The 19,610-nt window shown below is 48.0% G+C and overlaps 1 pseudogene; it reads left to right on the forward strand.

Annotated features, from left to right (window-relative positions):
• Window positions 1-17,301: 17,301 nt before the first annotated feature.
• LOC136646259 (5S ribosomal RNA) lies at window positions 17,302-17,421 on the forward strand (annotated as a pseudogene).
• Window positions 17,422-19,610: the final 2,189 nt, after the last annotated feature.

Consider the following 19,610-nt stretch of genomic DNA (forward strand, 5'->3'; position numbering starts at 1 on the left):
TCATAAAAGGGGGTGGGGAAGACATATCTGCTGTACAGGAAGGAAAGAGGCAAGCAGCCAGCAGTTTGCCTGTTGATGACTTTTTAAAAAACTCAACCTACAAGTGCATTCCAGGGCTGGAGAGAGGAATGCACGGCTAGGAAGAAAAAAAAAAGGAGAAAAAAATGGCAGTTAGCCATGGGAAAGAAGGTAGTCATGCTTGTGTACACACTCTAGCGTGAAGTCCGGTGTACGTTATACACTTTTATTTCGCTATATTAGTGCAATCTCGTGACCTTCTGAGTACAAATGCAGTCTCATTTTCCTCTTTCCCTCTCTCTCCGGCAGAGTTCCAAACCTCAGGGCCAAACAAGATGAGTTTGGATCAAGGTCACAGTGCAGGGGAACCAACCTTTCCTCCCCGTCCCCCCACATGTCTGTTTCCTGTCTTGAACTCTCTCCACCCATCCCCTGCTACTGTGGAAGGGGAAACTTGCAGGCCCAGTCTGTGTCTGCAAACTTTCACCTTCATGAGGAATGGCAACTTAGATTGGTAACAGTTGGCATTAAAGCCAGGGTGTAGAAGGAAGGGTAAGACCCTGCCTCTCCTTGCTGTGGTACCACTGCAGATGAGAATCTCTGCAGTCTTCCCAGCATGCCACACCTTTTCCAGCAAAGATTGCAGCCAACACATTCCAACATGCACAATCCTCCCTCCTGACCAGCAGATCATATCCTCATAGAATCCCTGAGGCAGAAGGCCAGCTTCTCAAGACAGAGGATACTGGTGTGAGATGCAATCTGCTCACTTTGCAACTTCTTCTTGTACCACCACGTCTAGTTCCATGTTCTGATTCTTCAAGTAGCTGGTGCACAGCTCAGTCAATCAGGGGAAGAATGACTGCTCTTGCATGGGCTTCAGCTTTAGACTGGTGTCTAGATCCACGCTCCAAGGTATGTTTCTGATGCCCAGGGCTCTATGGCTGTGCCCTGCCTCCTCTTCCCATAACTGACCATCATCAGGGTGACTCAAGAGGCATTCCTATTCAAAAGCTCTCTTATGAATTAAGGCTGTGCCAGAGTAGAGGTCAGAGAAGAAGGGACTCAGGGGGCAACTGTTGCTCATGCATAGGCCCAGTCCAAATATAAAGTTTTTATAGGACTCCCTATCCAGCTGGGCCTGGTATCCTTCCTGGGCAAGCAGAGCCAGCTTAGAACTCAGGAACTCTTATTGTCTCCAAATATACTCCATAAGGCCTGGAGGCCTCACCACATTGGGAAGCCATGCACCAATCTTTAGGACTGGCCCAAGCAGTAGCATAGCTAGAGGGGGTGCAAAGCACTCAGTTTTGCAGTGGGCCACACTACAGCATGAAAGCAGCCCCTTCCCCTCCCCTTTGTAGCCATTCTGGGCAGTTGGCACAAAACAGAGGCGTATACCTCTGTTTTGTGCCCACTAACCAGAATGGCTCTGAAGGAGAGGGGGAGGGGTTGCTTGCCTACTGTGGTGAGACTCCCTGAAAAACTTGGTGCTTTGCATCCCCTCTAGCTATGCCACTGGGACCAAGCCCTCCTGATGCCTGAGGCAGCAAGCCAAATACTTCCCCCTTACTTGATGATATGCCAGCCTCTGCTCTTTTCAGTGCTCCAGTTCAGCAGCACTCTCCTTCCCATCACATCTCTCTAACCCATTCTTCCCTTTCCAATCCAGGGGGTTGAAGGAGAAAGTGGGGCAGGGGAGGCAAGTAGACAGACAGAGATGGGCACCTCTGCCAACCTGCTGCTTGAAGCGATCGCTTCAGTTATCCTCATGGATGGGCTGTCCCTGCAAGCTGAGTGTTCCTGGTCCCAGGACCAGAGCCTCCTGACACTCTTTCCCTCTCTTTCTTACCAGCTACAGTTCATGGCAAGGCTTAACTGCAACAAGTGTAATTACAAGACTGGTTATCTAAATGAAACGTCCATGTTTATAGGCAAAGATACTTCTAAATCCCCCAGGAACTGGGGTTAAACATCAGGGGAAGACCATTGCCATGCCCTGCTTGTGGTTGCTACTGTTGAAAACAGATTGCTGGACTACCTGGGCCCTAGTCTGATCCAACACAACCGTTCTTACAGTCTAGTCCTAATGGGCTGCCCTGCAGAGCAGCCATAAAGCACGCTCTGATAGCACGCACTGCCAGAGCCTTCCCACATGTGCTGGCAGATTGATAGAGACCCTCCAGAGCAGGTAAACCCATGCAGGGGGTGGAATGGGGCAGAGGGAGGCCTGGGAGGGGGCAGCTTTGGTAACGCACACCAAATCCTGACCCACCTTCCTGGGCCTGATCCATCTTCCTGGATCAACGAGGACTTGTGCCAGAGTTTGAGCTGGTGGAGGTCCAAGTTGACCAATACCAGCTGCTGGGGCTTACCCCAGGGCAAGGAAACAAATATCCCCTTACCCTGAGAAGACCTCTAGCAGCCAACTCCCCCCCCCCCCCTGCAGGATACAGCAGAAGCCTCACTGGCACGACTGCAGTGCTTCCTGGGGAGTTAGATAGGGTTGTTCATCTTTTCCATGGTGCTATTTCTTTGTATCTTGCAAAACCATCTTTAAACTCTTTCCCCTCACTCTGCTAGATAAATCCATTAATGACTGGCTGCATCCACATCACACACTGATGGACTGCCTTTCATGCAACTCACATTCAGCAACTTGCAGCCAGTCCTATGCTGCGGACAGTATCATCGTTCTCAGAAATATACCAAGCCTGAAGGTAAAAATTTCCAGGAAGGCTATCTAATCAAGATAGGGTCAGCATACTCTTGTGTGTTTTTGTATCTACCCATCTGGATATGCCTCCTATATTGACCCATGTTTGTTCTGGCATCCTTTTGGTTTTAATATGTCACATTGTCCCTTCGCTACAAGCACCGAGTCTGCACGGCAATTTTACACTCAGGAGGTAGCTGTGAAACTAAGAAAAAGTGGGGCTGTAAAACTGGGAAATAGGTTTCTTTGCAAAATGTGTGAGATAGATTAACACACTGCAATTTTAAAAACAGTTTGGGTTTCATTGTTGTTGTTGTGTTGTTGATCACAGATTTTCACTATCACACTCAAAAGTGGTTTGCAAACTTGCTTGGTTCCACAAAAACCTGTCTGCTGAGGAACTCTACCATGTCTGCATCTGCAACAGAGTCTCCATTGCAGATAATTTTTCATAAGCACACACTTTGGACTGATCTACATGTTTGACAGAATTAGCTGGTCCAGAATGGAGCTCCTACCTCCTCCTGAAGTAAGGGAATGGACTGTGCCACTTCATATTGCAAGGGAGAATTGCATTTTTGTATGATTCTCCAAGTTTTGTGTTGTTTTTTAAAACTCTGCAAGTAAAATGCTAGCACATTAAGGAGTGTTTAGCAGTTTAGCACAGAATTCAGCACAGACGCACTCCCTTCTTTGCTAGTTTTCTACTTGCAGGAAGCTCCAGAGGGAGCATTCAGAAAAGTGCTTTAACCTGAAGTCTAGTTTCATGGTCCATTCTGCCACCTCAAGATTCCACCACCTCATTCCATTATGGTTCTGTGTAAATGTGATCCAGGTTCATGACCAGCTCTGTGAAGCTTTCCAACTGCTCCATGTGAACTGAGTTCCAAAGCAACACACCCATCTCCCTCCTTGCAGCAGTGTTGCTGAGGTTGGTCAATAGTGACTAGAAATCTTTGGGGGAAGCTTGTCCACAATTATTGATCCTTGAGGTTTCCTAGGAATCTTCCAGGGCACCTGAGGGAACACTAGAAGGAGGAACAGAAACTTTGGGTTCAACAGAAACAGAATAAATAAATATACAGATAGAAACAGAATAAATCACAGAAGATTGAATGAGTGGTTTATGAACTAATGAATGAGAACTCACTGTTAGCCTTTTGAATATCTTGGGATTTGTCATCACTTGAAATGCAGACAGCATACTGCCCCTGGAACTGCCTACAAGCTGGACAGGGTGCAAAACAGACACCAAAGATCATGTCACATATAGACAGTTGTTGACTAATTTCCATTATTTGATGTTTCCTTTGCAACATGGAGTCATTAAGCCTGTTTTCTCAAGCCAGTAACTAAAAAGCCAGACATCGGCTGGCACAGAGCCTTAGACAGAGCAGCAGACCAGGCAATATGACACCTGGACAAATAAATTAGCTTATTGGCTCCTCAAGGCCACACATTTCCATTTGTGTCCCAGAGTGTATTCACTGACCACTGAGTAGTTGCCATCTGACCCCGAATTACAGTCAAGGCGATAAACCTTGCATTGGTTCTCAAATTACTTTTAATGTTGGATGCTATCTACCACCTACAGCAATGTTTCTCAAGGTTTGTCCTCCACTTTACCACTTCACATGGTCTACCTATTCAAAGACATCATCGCCAGTTACTTCCAGTGGTACTTGAAATAGATGGACCATGTGACATCATCGCCAGTTACTTCTGGGTTTGGAGTTCAGATGCAATGCAACAAACACCGGTTAGAGGCTCAGGGTGGACTTGAAGGCTTTTTCGAGAATGGAAAGACATGCTTTGGAGCTCTGCCTGCCAAGCCAAGCCTCGTACTGTTGTTTGTTGTGTTGCATTCCTGGTCTTGCTGCTGGGTGGCAGGTGTCCGCAAATAAGTCCAGACACCACCTCAAGTACCACTGGTGGTACCTGTAGCACTGGTTGGGAAACTCTGATCTAGCCCTTCAGGTGCCATCACCACATCCTGTGGCAGGGAGTTCCACAGCTTAACAATCCCACTGGGTAAAATATTTTCTTTCGCTCTTGCTGTTTCCACCTCCTCCTCCTCCTCCTCCTCTACTAGCAACTGATATATTCAGAGGTAGGCTGCCCCTGGACATGGAGACTCTACACAGCTACTATAACGTCAGTCAGTCTGTCAGAGAAAAGGCAAGTGTCTCCCCCCCCCCCAAAAGCAGGTGTTCAGCAAGTACCACCAGACACCATCTCAAGTGCCACTTGTGGTACCAATACCACTGGTTGAGAAACAATGACTTAAGGCCCAATCCTATCCCACTTTTCAGCACTGGTGCAACTGCAATGAACAAATGTTCCCCTACCTTGAGGAGGCATCTGTGAAGGCCTGCCCACCACAGGATGTCGTGCACGCCCCACTGGCATGGCTGCACTGGCACTGGAAAATTGGATAGGATTTGGCCCTTAGAGTTTGATGTAACAGTTTCCACTTCTCATAGCAGCAACAGAGGAAAAATAAGACGTCATATTAACGTCATAGCCATTACTCTAGTTTCCCAATCTCCTCAGACCTATTTGCATGTCTATCAACCAATATCCTGACACTGAAAAAAGGGGCAGGGTGGTTAACAGGCGTGGAAGCAGACAGTCAAGAATGAATACAGAGCTGAACAACCACCAGTATTCACGCACACTCTTCTAGTATAGGTCATTTTTCTGGCTAGATTTCCATACACATTTGGTGGACATACCCTAACACATCACAGTAAGATTTGGAATCTTTATTAAAAGGTCATGGAGAATCAGGCAGTAGTGATTTCACCTGTGCTGGCATAGTTGTGTGTTTTAATTCAAGGTTCACCAACAATCAAAGGACCATGATCCAGTTCAAAAGTTCTAGAATAGCCTTGGATTCTGGAATCCAAAATGGATTTTTCAAGCATTTTTCAAGCAAAAATGTTCAGTTGCAAAAGAACAAATCAGATCCAAAGTGTTTGGTGTTGTTGTTTTTTTGTGTGGTTTTGGTTTGTTGAATTGACATCAGAGATGTATGAATGAATAATTCTCATTCTGCTGTCAGTGTTTTGCTATCAGTTGAAAATTGCTGCTAAGATGCGACACAGCTGAAGCATCAAAGATTCAGAAAGATTGCATTCTCGCTCATCCAAATGGCTTGGGGTGCATCCAGGCTTTGAGGGCTAATCAGGAGACTGAGTAAACAGGACTCTTGTTTGCACAGGGTTACAATGACATGAGTTTTAAGCAGACATTTCATCATTTAGTCTGCCCAAAGCTTTTGGGAGCATTTGGTTTTTGCTACAGAAGTCACATGAATTTGCATAAGTAGGTTTATTCCGTAAGGTGCCAGGCTACAAGATTCTTGCGCTGCCATTTGATCAATATTCCTGTGTCCTGGCATGCATCAGTAACTTGCAAAAAAACAAAACAGAAGCCAATTTTGAACTGAAATGCACAGCAAATTCCACGGGCACCCATTCCCAAATCAGTTTACAAATTCTCCAAGTTAAACCAAAGGCAAGGGACAGCAAATCTATGCACCGCCCATGTCCAGTGGAGTAGCTAGAGGGGATGCAAAGCACAAAGTATTGCAGGGAGCCTCACCGCAGCATGCAAGGGGCCCCTTCCCTTCCCCTTCCCTTTGGAGTCATTCCAGGTGGTGGGAGCAAAATGGAGGTGTATGCCTAGCTCTGGAGGGGCTGCTTGCATATTATTGTGAGGCTCCCTGAAGAACTTGATGCTTTGCACCCCCACTAGCTATGCCATTACCCATGACACATCCATTTTAGCCCTAAGATTTGATATGCTAAGACAGGGGACTGGAGAGAGACACAGTGGAGGTTTGGCCACGATGAATCCTGCTCTGCAGTGAAAACTCAGATGTGGAGATGTGCTAGAAAAAGAGAGAACATTGCTATTCAAGGCTGCCTGGCAAAAACCTAGCTGCCTTGACTTTTTTGTGTGTTTGTTGAACTGATCCAGAAAAAAGCACGTAACATCTTAAAGGGTATAACATATATATATGCCTTTCCTCTTGGAGCCCAATCCCTTCATCCAGCTGAGTTGGGCACCTCTCCGTATTTTTTTTTATTTGCTGCAGCCTGCAGAAACACACTAGCACAATAACCAGGTGGGCAGCCCAATCCTAAAGGTGATGGCGCCACCACTGCATCCTGTTGCCCTGCAGCAGCTGCTGAAGGTCTTCTCAGGGGAAGGGGATTTCCCCCAGAAAAAGCCCCAAGTCCCGCAGTGGGGCTTCTCAAGTCTGCACTGGCTATTTTGCAAGTACAGACTTGAGAGACTCTAAGAACATAAGAACAGCCCCACTGGATCAGGCCATAGGCCCATCTAGTCCAGCTTCCTGTATCTCACAGAGGCCCACCAAATACCCCAGGGAGCACACCAGATAACAAGAGACCTGCATATTGGTGCCCTAACCTTGCATCTGGCATTCTGATACATGGCCCATTTCTAAAATCAGGTGGTTGCACATACACATCATGGCTTGTAACCCGTAATGGATTTTTCCTCCAGAAACTTGTCCAATCCCTTTTAAAGGCATCCAGGCCAGATGCCGTCACCACATCCTGTGGCAAGGAGTTCCACAGACCAACCACAAGCTGAGTAAAGAAATATTTTCTTTTGTCTGTCCTAACCCTCCCAACACTCAATTTTAGTGGATGTCCCCTGGTTATGGTGTTATGTGAGAGTGTAAAGAGCATCTCTCCATCCACTTTATCCTTTCCATGCATCATTTTGTATATCTCTTTGAGACCCCTGATCTCTGCCTGCCTAGCTGGCCCTGTGCATGGAACAGGTAGCACTTCCAAGAATGCTACCTTTGAGGTCCTGGCTTTCAGCTTCCTACCTAATAGCCTAAATTTGGCCTCCAGGACCTCCTGGCTACACTTGCCCACGTGATTGGTGCCGACATGCACCAGAACCGCTACCTCCTCCCCAGCACTATCTACCAGCATGTCTAGATGAGAAGTGATGACTCTGTGTCGGGTCTTCCAGCCTGACAAGGAGTTCAGGATCTGGTGGAACAAGGTTCAACTGCTACCACCCCATTCCACCCTAGTTCCTCCCCCAACCTGCCCTCCCCCCCCCGAACGCCTCCCCCTGAGACCCTCACTGCCGCCTGGAGCTCTTAACTAGCTCCGGGTGGTGTCCAGCCATCACCGGGATCAGCGCAGACTGGCACTGAGTCAGCACTGACTCAGCGCAGGATGCTGCAGATGTGCCTTACAGGTCACTTGCGAAACCCAGAGCTGATGCTACGCTCATACTGCCAGCACTGAAGAGCTCAGGACTGGGCTCTAAAAGAACTTGGATAAAGGTAGGAAATGGATGCCCCTACTAATGAGATGGTAGCACTGAGCAATTCCTCCACCAGCCACAGTGTTATTGCAATTACAGAGTGAAAACACCAATCAGGGTACCTCACCCTGGCAAGCAAGTGGCCCCTCCCACTCTCCTTCAGAGTCATTCTGGGTGTGAAAGCAAAATGCAGGCAAATGCCTGGCTCCAAAGGGGAGGGGGGGGCCACTTGCATGCTGCGGTGAGGTTCTCTGCAAAACTTTGCGCTTTGCACCCCCTATAGCAACGCCACTGGATGTGCCTGTCTTTCTTTGAATTTGTCTCTAGGTCAAAGCCATTTAACCCAGTGGCTATGGCCACATCTCAGTGAGTTCTATGCACTAATCCTGCATTGTGCAAAGCAGCACTTTCTCTTGCCTGTTCTGAACCAGTTTCATTGGACGACCTCTACATCTATGCATTTCTTCAACACTATGCAGAAAAGACCAATCCCAGAGTACTGCCATTTGGCAAATCCCTCCTACCTATGATTCTTGCTGTTTAGGATACTTACTAAACACTCTTCAGCCAAAGCTGTGGGAGCATCTTACAAAAGGCAAACGCGATAAAAGTACAGCTAACCATAAAACAAATTGGTAATAAAACAGAGCAATAACATTCCAGCAGAAAAACAAAGGACCCAACCAGATGTGACTTTATTACATCATGGGCTCTGGTGTTTATGGTTTTTTGTATGCAAATCATGTACATGGAGATCCCATCCAGATTGGGACCATGGACACGGTTAGGGGAAGCGTTGCCATGGTCCCGATCCAGATGAGCCTCCCCACATGCTATTGACACCGTGGTGTGTAGTGGTTGGAAGTGCAGGAGAAAATCTTCTCACCCGTCATAGCCATGCCCAACAAAGGCTTTATAACAAATGAATCAACTTTAAATTTTGTCATTAGAGTGTTTTCTTCTCCTGCTATTTATTCTTACATTGAAATGCATTACATGTAGCTCAGGGTTTCCCAAACTATGGGTCGCAACCTGCTCATGGGTGGTGACCCCATGCCAGGTAGGTCAGGGCTTGAGCTCTCCCCACCACCCTTTCCTCCATTTGGCTCCAAATTGAAGCCATTCTGGAGGTGAGGGTGTAATGGAAGTGTGCAAGATCCCTCGAGGAGTGTGGTGTCAACAGTGGCCCCTTGCTCTGGCAGGCAAGCATGGGGTTAACACCAGGGCCTTAGATTGCAGTGAGTGTGCTGCACAGCTGCAGCCATTTGGAGGCAAAAAGGCCCTCAGGGTTAAAAGCAGCACCTGGAGGAAGGAAAAGGGGTGTGGGTAGTAGAAAGAGGAAAGCTTGGAGAAGGCAGGAAGGAGAGAGCAAGAGTTAAACTGATGGATTAATGGACTGAGGAACTAATGGATTCGCTGATGGATTACTGGACCTGATGGCTGACTAATGGACAGGTGGGCAAATGGACCTGAGGACTGCTGGAATGGAGACTGCTGGAGACACTGGAGATTGGTGTGTGGCTACCACTCCTAAGCTTTTGTATGCAGATACTGGGGGGCTGACGCTTTATGAAATGTATTTTAATTGTTATATTGCATTGTATTGTTATATTGTACAATGCACATCAGACCCTTTTGACATCCGAAGCGGAGTGAAGCAGGGCTGTGTTCTTGCACCAACCTTGTTTGGGATTTTCTTCGCTGTCCTGCTGAAGCAGGCCTTTGGAACTGCAACAGAAGGCATCTATCTCTGGACCAGATCAGACGGAAAGCTCTTCAACCTCTCCAGACTGAGAGCAAAATCCAAAGTCCAGCTGAAATGTCTGCGTGACTTCCTCTTTGCCGACGATGCAGCTGTCACTACCCACTCTGCCAAAGATCTCCAGCAGCTCATGGATCGTTTTAGCAAGGCCTGCCAAGATTTTGGACTGACAATCAGCCTGAAGAAAACACAGGTCATGGTTCAGGATGTGGACTCACCTCCCTGCATTACAATCTCTGAGCATGAACTGGAGGTTGTCCATGACTTTGTGTACCTTGGCTCAACGATCTCCGACACTCTTTCTCTCGATACCGAGCTAAACAAGCGCATCGGTAAAGCAGCTACCACGTTTTCCAGACTCACAAAGAGAGTCTGGTCCAACAAGAAGCTGACGGAACATACCAAGATCCAGGTCTACAGAGCTTGCGTCCTGAGTACACTTCTGTACTGCAGCGAGTCATGGACTCTTCGCTCACAACAGGAGAGGAAACTGAGCGCTTTCCACATGCGCTGCCTCCGACGCATCCTCGGCATCACCTGGCAGGACAAAGTTCCAAACAACACAGTCCTGGAACGTGCTGGAATCCCTAGCATGTATTCACTGCTGAAACAGAGACGCCTGCGTTGGCTTGGTCATGTCGTGAGAATGGATGATGGCCGGATCCCAAAGGATCTCCTCTATGGAGAACTCGTGCAAGGAAAGCGCCCTACAGGTAGACCACAGCTGCGATACAAGGACATCTGCAAGAGGGATCTGAAGGCCTTAGGGATGGACCTCAACAAGTGGGAAACCCTGGCCTCTGAGCGGCCCGCTTGGAGGCAGGCTGTGCAGCATGGCCTTTCCCAGCTTGAAGAGACACTTGGCCAACAGTCTGAGGCTAAGAGGCAAAGAAGGAAGGCCCATAGCCAGGGAGACAGACCAGGGACAGACTGCACTTGCTCCTGGTGTGGAAGGGACTGTCACTCCCAGATTGGCCTTTTCAGCCACACTAGACGCTGTGCCAGAACCACCTTTCAGAGCGCGATACCATAGTCTTTCGAGACTGAAGGTTGCTTCAGGTACCACTCCTAAGACCTGCTGAGGACCAAGTTGTTGCTGTGGTGCTGGAGAAGCTGCTGGCAGGAGAGGGGAGGAAGGAGGACATCTGCAGGTTGAACAGGTCAGCTACAGGTGATGGTCCTGCAGTGCAGAACTAGGGCCAGGAACAAAGGGGAGCTAATTAGCTTAAAGTGGGCATAGGTTCTCTAGGCAAAGCTTGGACTAGGAATTTGGCAGAACAGTGGGGAGGCCCCAGAGGCCTCTTCTGGATTGTACCAGTCTGGCAACCCACTCTACAGCCCTCTGAACGGCCTGTTGAAGCCACCAAAATTTACTTCTAGGTTATAGAAAGCAACTTTTGGTTTGCCTCCAAAAACCAGAAGTAGCTTTCTGTAGCTTTCAGAGGCCGTTCTGAGGCCTGCAGAGGCTTGAAGAGTGGGTTGCCAGCCCAGTGTGACCCGGAAGAGGCTTCTGGGACCTCCCTGAGTTCCACCAGGATCATTAGCCAGACAACATGGGTCATAGTGTGGGAAAAATTTGGAAGTGCTGATCTAGCTCATTTCATCCCAGCCACTGGGATGCAATTATAACCCAAACACTGGGTTGCAATAATTTAAAACAAACGTATACAAACTGAAAAATGGATTTAAAAAAGACATATTTAAAAGGTATGCTATGGGCCAATCCCATTAGCCAATCTCGTGATCCAATAGCGTGAGGCTTGGACTGCTAGAAACACAGCCACTCCAGCATTTTGTACACTGCTGCATCCAGCGCCAAACCCTAAGGGCCACATCCAGTCAACACCAGTCTAAAGAATCTCCACCATCACTGGTAAGTTGGTGGCAGGGGCAGGTTGTGGGAGGATCAGGGCAGGGAGTAGGCTGAACCAGGGCAGGGTTCAGGGGCAGGAGGGCTGAATCTCAGCAGCAGTTTTATACACCAGATCTCTTCCTTCATTCCCAGCAGAACCTGCTCCCAGAGTCTCTTCAGAGTTGTACTAGCAAAAGAGTTGGTGTAGGTCTGAGGAGACCCATTGGGGACCGGGAGGTAAATAAAATATGCCTTTACTGACCTTCCCTGGGCTGTCTGGCGCTGCATGTCTTGGATTGGCAGAGGACAGGATTGGGCTGTTAGAGTGCTAGCCTGTGAATGTTTGCATAAGATTGTAACATGAGTATAGCACGCACTTTATACTGTACTCAGGCAGTCCTGGAGAAAGATGATGGCTCCTAGGCATATTTTTCAGCTTTCCTTCTGATGAGCCAAATGCTTCTCCACTAAGGTCCTTCATAAAACACTTCAGAGGCAGCCCGTGAGAGCTCCTGCTGATGATATCACTGCTTTTGCTGTAAGGGAAAACCAGAAGCTCTGCCTCCCCCCAAATTATAGTCTTGGTATTGATGTAAGAAAAAACAAGCAAGTGGGGCCACTGACATGGTTAAAACCATGTCTAATTTGGCTCTAAAAGGCTTACAGGGCAATCCTATGCACATCTACTCAGAAAAGTCTTCTTGTGTTTAATGAGGCTTACTCCCAGAGACGTAAGTATAGAACTGCAGCATTAGACAACTAAAAAGGTTTTTCTGGTGCCAGGCTTGTAGCCTGGGGAAAGGCAGTATAGAAATCTATGAATGAATGAATGAATGAAAAGGAAACAAATGAAGGCCCAGGCAAGAGGAAGTAATTTCAGAGATGGGGTGCCATAATTGAAAAAGATCTTTCTCTGGTCACCAGTCAGTGGTTCCCAAAATGTGGATCGGGACCCACTGATGGGTCTGTAATGTCCATGGCGGGAGGAGGCCCCTGCGCTGGGGTCTGTACCGAGCGCGAGGGGTTTACCCGGTCTAGGCGCGGTGAAGTAACGCACGGGACGCAGGTAGGGCAGCTTTACACAGACAGTTTAATTTAGTCACTCTTTACATTCATGGGGCTCGTTGTTTCACGGCCCCCTTCAGTCTATGCTGACTGATGCCAGCGTCGGCAGAGTGGTTCTGGCCCCATTCCTTCGGGTTCCTGGGAGTTGGGAGTCCAGGCTTCCCAGCCTGGGTCCCTCTGCCTGGGTTCGGGAGGCTTCTGCCCCGGCCGGCAGGGATCTGGCTGGCTGGCCCTGGGATGGCCCCTGGCCCCTTGGTGTTGGCTCCCATCTCCATTTGTACTCTGGGTTTGTAGTTGGCATCGAGTGCCCCTCTCAACCACCACGGATCTCCAGGGTATGCCCCTTGGGACTGGGCAGGCCCTGGCTCCTGGAGGTTCTGGCCCCAACCTCCTGTCTCTATAGCTGACAGTAGTCTCCTCCCTACGGAGGCCTCTCTCCTTTCCCCTTGGCTGGGGTCACCCTTTACCTCGGGCATCCTCCTGGCCTTCCACCCCTCCTGAGAGGAGTGACCTCCCTCTTCCCTCTCCAGCTCCCTTATGAGGCTTACCTCTGGCTGGCCTGACCCCACCCTTCCTTCCCACCTGTCTTCCTGCTCCCAGCTGTTCCTTGTCCCTACTCCCCTGTAGGTGTCCTACCCGGGCCCCAGTCCTGCTGACACTTGAGGCTTCCTTCCGAGTAGACCTTGTCTCCGAAGGAGACCCTTGTGTCTATGGAACTCCAGGCCACCTGAGCTGGGCCCAGGTGACAGGGTCACAACCTGATTTTTGGTGGGTTGCCAAAGGTTGATGGAAACATTAGATAACTAATTGCCTCAAACCCCGGATGCTATTCAAAAACCAGATACTGTAGGTGCTAACTGCCCTGCAAGGAGCTGAGCTCCTGCGGTTTGCAAGCATGTGTAACTATAGGGAGATAAATGTTTGTGGGTCTCTCTTTCTGGTTATTATTATTATTTAAATAAATAAATAAATAAATAATTTCTTTCTGGGTTTCCTTTTCTTTAAAGTCTGGTAAATCTAGGTGGGTCCCGATAGCGTTTCATTTTAAAAAGTGGGTCCTGGTACTAAAAAGTTTGGGAACCACTGTTTTACATCAGCTGTTGGTGGCCGGGGGTGGGGGGGGCGATGGGGCAAGAACATGGAACTAAATGTTCAAGCAGGTTCACACTGGAAGAAGCAATTCTTAAAGGACAGCTTCAATATTTGTTTGAAAGCATATGGTGCTGTGCTTCAGCACCCCTTGTCGCATGCACCTTTATCCTTATCATGCCAGCTACGTTAGCCTCATAGTTCAAAACAATCTGCTTGTATGACGAAGAACCCAGCGTTGCTTTTCGTAGGCCTTGAGAGTTAATCCTCACGGCATCGTTTGTTGACCTTGCCTCCGGGAGCAGCTAGGATCAGCCCAAGTGCATTGACACTGATGTTTTTCCGACTCCGCTTCCTACTTGTTCTGTCGCAACTGATTGCTTCAGGGTTACGCCGGACACCCACACTCAGGGGGTTAAGTGGCAGTGCAGATGCTTTGCACTCAGAAGGTCCCAGGTTCAATCCTCGGGATGCCCAGATAGGGCTGCGAAAGACCCCGCTCTGAGAGCTACTACCAGTCAGTGCCAATTACAGTGAGCCAGACAGACCAGTAGAGTTGCTTCATATAAAGAAGCTTCATATGGAAACCTGTTTACTGCAAGGAACATCCAGACATTCCCTTTTCAGGCATTCCTTCCCTCTTGATGGAGAATGGCATCCAGAGTGACGTCCACAGAAAATTGCTGGATAGCCGGCTTGACATCATGCTCCAAGTGATTTATTGGCATAGACAAACAGCATACCCAGAGAAAGATTCTCACTATGATTACAGTAACATAGCTGGGGGAGGAGACAAAATGGTAAGTACTGCTGGCACCACAATGAACTGTGTACGTGGCCACTCACTACTGTGGCCATTTTGTGGCCAAATCCTATCCAATTTTCCAGCGCCAGTGCAGCCATGCCAATGGGGCATACGCTGCATCCTGCAGGGAGGGGGTAATCATGGAGGCTTCCTCCAGGTAATGGAATGTTTGTTCCCTTTCCACAAGGCTGCACTGCGGCTGCACCAGCACTGGAAAGTTGGATAGGATTGGGCCCTTGGGCAGCGATGGTAATGCACAGGTACTCACAGAACCAAACGGCTTCTCCTGCTCATTGCCATCACTGTCCGGAATGGTGAGTGGGAGAAGCTTCTTACACGGTACATTGCAGCACCTGAAATACTTACTATTTGCCCCCCCCCCCACACACACACCTATGGTATTATATGATCAGGGATCCTAGGCACTCTACACCCTTAGTGGGAGGGATGATATCTACCCAGCTACAGCATTTGTCTGTAAGGACAAGAAAGTGCACTGACCAGCCCTGTCTCCACTGGCAAGCCCTGTCATCACATGGGTGATGGGGCGTAAGGCCACACTGGCAGCAAGAGACAGGACCTGCCACTTCTGATGTTCAGTTTTCTTGTCTACAGAACATCTGCAAAGGGCTCAACTGCCTCTTCTCTGGAGCAATAGACAGATGGACACTTCTGGAGATGAAAAGAACAGTTTCGACACCCAAGCACAATTTACTTAGCGGAGTGGCAACACAAATGCCTACTTTGCCTTGCTTTTGGATACAGATAAATTCTGGAATTTTAAGTCCGGTCAACCCATGCAGCAGAATTAGGTGGTGCACTCCAGAGTGCACACTCTGAGCACTCTGAGCACTCTGAGGAGAGTGGACTGTACCACTTTACGCTACATGTAAGGGATTCCAATTTTGCATGTAGAAAATGAGCACAGTGGAGAGTAGACTGGGACAGATATTTCTCTCGAATCTTGTGTGCATTTGTACACATGTATGCATTTCTTGTTCAATGGAGATGCATTGGCAGCCACCAATTGCAATCTGAAGTGGTGTTAGGCACTCCCAACTTCTCGGGCTACTGTTTTATTATTTATTTTCCACATTTTAAAACCACCCTTCCTCCAAGAAGCTCAGGGCGGTGTACATTGTTCCTTTCCTTCTTTTGTCCTCACAACAACCCTGCAAGGTAGGTGAGGACGAGAGCTAACTGGCCCCAAGGGTCCTCCAGTAAGCTTCAAGGTTGAATGGGGATTTGAACCTGGATCTTGAACAACACCACTAGCACTACTATTAAGGCCATTCTGCTGCATGCATACATTAGCATTTAGTTTATACTGTGGTCCAAAGGATCCATGCCTTACAGCCCAATCCCATCTAACTTTTCCCCTCTGACCAGTGGCAGCCTCACCACCAGCGGGTGCGCTGCATCCTGCAGTCCCAGAGATGTCCTGTTGGTAAGGGAAAATGTGTTCCCTTGCTCAGACATAGGCCTCCACTGCCTGAATGGTTCTACTGGGACCTGTGATTGGTTCTCAGACCTATAATTTTGCTGATGCAAGTCCAAATGGACCTGGAAGACAGATCAAGGTCAGGAAGAGTGACAGGATATCAGAAATGCTGAGGCCACCAATATCACCCTCTTCCAAGCCTCAACCACCCGCCTTCTGCCTGATATTATGGAGTGGAAGAAGAGGATAGGATTGGATAGAGAGTAGATTTTTTTCTGCTGTAGAGACCTGGGCCTGCCAAAGGGTTTTGTGAAGCCTGGAAATTTGTAGAAGGCTTTAAAATATGCATTTGTCCCAATAACATAAGTAATGTATGCCAATTCTGTCTCCCCTAAGTCAAGAAAGCAGTACGGCCATCACAAGCTACTGACATAGCTGGGGGGGTGGGGCACTAAGTTTTGCTGGGAGCTTCCCTGCAGCGTGCAAGCGGCCCCTCCCCTTTGGAGCCATTTGCCTCCCCCCCCTGCCCAAATGGCTGCAAAGGGGAGGGAAGGAGCCGCTTTCACGCTGCCGGGAGGCTCCTTGCAAAACTTAATGCTCTGCCCCCCCTCTAGCTACGCCAATGTCACAAGCCATTTGAAACTGTTGTTGTTCTTGTTCCTGCCTGAGAACGGAAGGAAGGCATAAAGGTCTCCTCTCAAGACACTAATTAAATCTTAAGGGAGAGGTCATAGTTTAGCTTTAAGAAGCAGAGTACATTTTATTGCTGGGGGGAAAAAAAAGTTACAAGCAACAGTTATTTATAATACAGAGAAATTGCACCTGATTTAAGTCCTCATATAAATTTTAAGGTCATGTTGCTCCATAGCTTTTCTCTGAAAAACACTACATGTCGGTGACTTGAAAGCATCTGTCTGTGTAGCGTCATAATAAAAGCAAAGAGGAGATGCATTTATTTTATAAACACATGGAAAGGACAGGCTCCTAAAAGTTCTGGTCTGTCGCAATGTAAAATGTGAGGCTGAAACCAAGGCACATGTTAGGGACCCAAGACTTCCCATTCCAAATTTTGGAAGACCTGATCCACACTCATCTGAGAAACCTCAGAAGAGATTTTTAGATTATATTTTTATTGCTCTTGCTCTTCATGGAGCCTCGGGTAGCATACACAGGCCTCTTCTGATTTTATCCTCACAACTACTCTGTGAGATAACTTGGGCGCAGAGTTAGTGATTGCAGCAAATCTTACCTTGCACATGCCCGATCTCGTCTGATCTCGGAAGCTAAGCAGGGTCAGGCCTGGTTAGTACTTGGATGGGAGACCGCCTGGGAATACTGGGTGCTGTAGGCTTATACCATAGTCTTTTGAGACAGAAGGTTGCCAACCATTTTTAGTTAGTGGCATCATTGGTTAGCAATTGACAATTGAGGACCCAATTCTATGGCCTCAGTATACGCCCCTCCTCAGTTTCCACCCTGTTTCTCCTTCTAACTGGTGCAAGTCCAGGGAGAAAAAGGGGGCATGCTGGCTGTTATCGGAGAGGATAGCATCAACTGTTACCCTGCACATGCCCGATCTCGTCTGATCTTGGAAGCTAAGCAGAGTCAGGCCTGGGAATACCAGGTGCTGTAGTCTTTCGAGACTGAAGGTTGCCAACCAGAGTTAGTGATTGGCTCAATAGCCAATCTCTCCTCTCCCCCACACTTCCTCTTCCACACCATCTCCCCCTTCCCTTTCCATTCCAGAGAGTGGGAGGAGGAAGAAGAACTATGAAGACAAGTGGTCAGATGGACATGGACATACCCCACCAACCTGTTGCCTAAGTCAACCATTTCACAGTCCAATCCTGAGCTGCCCAGCGCCTAGAGAAGCAGCACCGCTGAAATGGCTGCCACTGCGTCCAGTGGCTGCTGGGCAGCTGCCGGCTGCTCCTTGAGGGAAGGGGACATTCATCTCCTTCCCCTGGGTAAGGGAGGTGGCCCCACAATGGGGTACTCAATTCTGCACTGGCCATTCAGCCGGCGCAGAGTAAAGCAGTCCCATCTCGGGCAAAGAGTCCCAACTCCCACCCCCTGTCCCACCTTCCTCCTGCTCTCCCCCCACTCCAGAACACCTCTCCCTACCCCCACTCCACTGCCCAGTGCTCACCCGTAGCTCTGGGCAGTATGCGACGGGCCACCATCCACGCTGGCTTAGGATGGGCTCACGCTGAGCGGAGGGCCAATGCTGACCCCATAGAATTGGGTCCTCAGTGGTTATCATGGATGGGCCAGCCTAACCCTTACCCTTTCTGCTAAATAGTTCTTGTGACCTATACCTATGGAAGGTTACAGAAAAGTAAATCCCATTTCATTCAATAGTACTTACTCCCAGGAAAGTGTGGGTAGTAGCCTTAGGGTACAATCCTAACCAACTTTTCAGCACAGAGGTAAGGGCAATGCAACCCTGAGGTAAGGGAACAAAAATTGCCTTACCTTGAGGAGGCCTCTGTGACTGCCTCCCCCTAACTGCAGGATGCAGTGCATGCCCCACTGGCACAGCTATGCCAGTGCTGGAAAGTTGGTTAGGATTGTGCCCTTAGTTGGCTAATCTGAATGTAGTCAATAAATCAATTGGTTAAATTTATGTAAATTTTCCTAGGAGGGAAACTATAGATTGGAATTAAAAAATGTACTTTTGTTGTTTCAGATGATGCACTCTTGTGTTGTAGAAGACCTCATCTTAAAAAGAGGCATTCCCTCCTGTGTGACAGAGAAAGGGGGATGCCTCTTTTAAAATGCCCCTTGCCATCTGCATTAGGAGTTATCATAATAGTTGTCTTAACTATTAATATATTAATAGTTTGTTGCTTAATATATTGTTTAAAATTAATCATTATAAAAATTTGGAATGCTGCATCAGACACCAGGACCGTGATCAGCCCTACTGTCTTATACATGTCTGTTTTGATGGGAAACAGACCATTGGGTATGGTTGTGTACAAAGCAACATCAGTCCACACCTGACTGAGACCTTTAAGCACACAGGCATGCACAAACACAAATGAAAATTGTTCTGTTCAGTACAACTGCAGCTTGGTTTTCGTTTGTGATTCTGTTCCAACTTTAGCCTTCAGATCTAAGCCACAGTTTCTGGAAAGTGATAAAAATTATCTGGAAGTTTAGGAGCGTAAGCAAATGATTCAAATTACAACCCAATTTTACCCGTTTCCAAAATCACATTGTGTTCTGTGCCTGTCCTTCATCTTAAAAAAAAAAAATGCATTAGCCACATGAATGCAACCAGCAAAACAGATGTGGAACCTACAATTGTTTTTCAAGGGCTTCTGCTGGGGAAATACGGGGGGGGGGAGACATGCACCCAAGGTACAGCCTATGCGAGGGCTCCGTTCAACATTGAGATCCACTCTGATGTTGCAAATGGCTTGCTCAGCTCTGAATGAGGAAACCTATATTTAAACCTCCTGAAGTTATGGAACTTGGGGGAGAACTACTTTGAATTAAAGCAAAACAAACCATGGAGCAGCCACCAAAAATGTC

Source organism: Tiliqua scincoides, chromosome 3, assembly GCF_035046505.1.
Source record: "Tiliqua scincoides isolate rTilSci1 chromosome 3, rTilSci1.hap2, whole genome shotgun sequence".
Classification (NCBI taxonomy): domain Eukaryota; kingdom Metazoa; phylum Chordata; class Lepidosauria; order Squamata; family Scincidae; genus Tiliqua; species Tiliqua scincoides.